Source organism: Tyto alba, unplaced genomic scaffold, assembly GCF_018691265.1.
Source record: "Tyto alba isolate M040663 unplaced genomic scaffold, T.alba_DEE_v4.0 Super-Scaffold_100000100069, whole genome shotgun sequence".
NCBI lineage: Eukaryota > Metazoa > Chordata > Aves > Strigiformes > Tytonidae > Tyto > Tyto alba.
Window position 1 is genome coordinate 50,001 of NW_024881267.1, and position 2,500 is coordinate 52,500.

At 79.6% G+C, this 2,500-nt stretch overlaps 1 non-coding gene across 1 annotated transcript; it reads right to left on the reverse strand.

The window, feature by feature from the left end:
• Nucleotides 1-224: 224 nt before the first annotated feature.
• On the reverse strand, nt 225-377 carry LOC122154422. The gene has a single exon (XR_006166334.1). It is a non-coding gene; the product is annotated as a 5.8S ribosomal RNA (ribosomal RNA).
• Between the last annotated feature and the right edge of the window lie 2,123 nt (nt 378-2,500).

A 2,500-nucleotide genomic window follows, 5' to 3' on the forward strand; every position in this document is an offset into this window, starting at 1 on the left:
CGGGTGCTCCGGGAGCGGGGAGCTTCGGAGCGCTCCCCGAGTCTCGACTTAGGGGGACGAAGGCCCTCGGCCGGCGGCGCCGCCACCGGGCGACGGGGAACCGCTCCCCGGGCCCGGGGCCGACGCCGCACGCGGGACCTGCGAGGCGCCCCAGCCGCGCCGCTGCGGCCGCCGCCCTGACAGCGCGCCAGGGGCGGCGGACCGGCCGGCGATTGATCGTCAAGCGACGCTCAGACAGGCGTAGCCCCGGGAGGAACCCGGGGCCGCAAGTGCGTTCGAAGTGTCGATGATCAATGTGTCCTGCAATTCACATTAATTCTCGCAGCTAGCTGCGTTCTTCATCGACGCACGAGCCGAGTGATCCACCGCTAAGAGTTGTCTGGCTTTCGGCACCGCCCCGCGTGCGCGGGAGGGCCGGGACCGCTCCCGGAGGAGCGGCCCCTCTCTGGACGGCAGCCCCGGCGGACGACCGCCCGCCCCCCTCCGCCCGCGCGGAGGGAGCGCGACCGGCCGCGCCGCCGAGACGCCTCGCCTCAGCTGACCGTACAAACACACACGACGGGCGGGGAAACGGAAGGCGGATGCCCACCGAAAAACTCCGAACGGCAAGGGCGGAGGGAGCCCGCGCTCCGCGACCGACACCTGGGGAAAACAAGCGCCTTGCTCGCTTCGGAGGCGGCCCAGGCGCCCGGGCTCGGCCCGGCCTCCGCACGGAAGGCCGCCGCGCGCCCGACCGCGCCGACCACCTGCCTCGCTCGGGGGACGCGGACGTGCCTCCGCGCAGCCCCGCGACGCCCTGCGGCAGCCGCCTGCCTCCCACCGGCTCGCCCCGCCGGCACGCCCGTGTGCCGGCCGTCACCGCGCCGGAGCTTGGCGACCAACCAGGACCCGAGACGGACGCGCGCTGCCCGGCAGCTGCCTGCCGGACGAGCGACCGACCCGCCGCCGCGCCGGAGCGGCCGCCCCGCCCGGAACCACCTCCGTGCCACTTCGCGCCCCGGCCCCTCCGCAGGCACGCACCAGGCGGGAGGCGGACGGCGCTAAGCCGGGGGCAGGCACCGCTCTCCCCGCTTCCGCGGGCAGACCGGAGCCGGGCTGCCCCCGGCCGCCCGACCGCCCGCCCGCCCGGCGGAGCCGGTGAGGGCGGACGGCGAAGCGGCGGGCGTGGCCCGGGACGGGGACGGTCGCAGCCGACGGCGGGCGGACGCCCGCCGGCCGACCGGCATGCCGAGCGGCGCCGCCGCCGCTCGGCCGGGCTGCCACCACCCCCGGCGGCTGGCGGCTCGACACCGCGGAACGCTCGCCGGGGCGGGACGGGGGAGGAGGGGAGCGCAGCGCGCCGCGGCGCCACGACGGAGGCCGCGGCGGCCCGGGGGCCGCCGCCGCCCGGCGAGCCCCCCCCCACCGCGGGGGGGGGCTCGCCACCCCGGCAGAGAGCCCGCGCTCCCTGCCCGGAGAGGTCTCCCGTTTCGAGGCAGGCGGGCCGGACACGGCCGACCGCGCCGCGGTCTCGCCGCCGAGACCGGACCGCGGAAAGGGGGGGGCAGTGGGCACCCCTCCCCGGCCCGGCTGCCCGCGGGCACGAGCGCGGACGGTCAGCACCACGGCCAGGGGTACGGCGGGAGCAGCTCCCACCCCTGGAGGGGCACCGCCGCCCGGCCCGGTCCCGCGGGTCGCACCGAGCCGCCCGGGTCTTTAAACCCCCGCCCGGCTCCCGCGGCCTTCGACCCCCGGGCTTCGCCGAGGGAGGGCCGCGGAGGCGCGGACGCTAGGTACCTGGCCCTGGGTGAGGGAAACGACCTCTAGGCCCCGCGGGGGTGCCTCCCCTGCTGCCGCCCTCAGGGGAGCGTCCGCCCGCGGGGGCGCGCCCGACGCCCGCCGCCATCACCTCGTCCTCCTGCCCGGGGCCCGAGGTTTCCCTCAGTAGCCCGGCGCTGCGCCCGGGAGGAGAGCCGGGGCTTGGGCCGCCCGCTCGCGCGGGACGCGACCCGGCGGGAGCCTCGCCCGCCCAGGGTGGCAGCAGTGGCGACGGCCGAGCGACGCCCCCCCACCTCGCGTCTCCCCTCCGCTGGGGCGGGTTGACGGGGGAAGGGACGCCGTGGCCGCCGCCGCGCCACCCAACGCCACGCGCCAGCCCGGAACGCCCGGTGGCCCTGGCCCGCGCGGCCGGCCGGCCGGCCCGGCGGGCTGCTCCGCAGAGCAGCAGCCCGCCCCGCTGCGGACAGGGGCCGGGGGAGACGCCTCCCCCGACCCCCCGAAGGCGGCCTCTCGCTCGTCTCTCGCTCGCGCGACGCGCGGACCCGCCGGCCCGCCGCCGACCGTCCGCCGCTTCTTCCTCCTCCTCGCCCGCTTCCCACGCGCTGCCGCACGCCCTCTGGCCGGCGGCACCGCCGCCCTGCGCGCCCCGGGGGCCGCGGCCCCCCCCCCTCCCCGGCGTGCGGCAGCCGCCGGCTGACCGCTCGTCGGGTGACGGTGGCGGGGGGGGGAACGGGGTACCGGT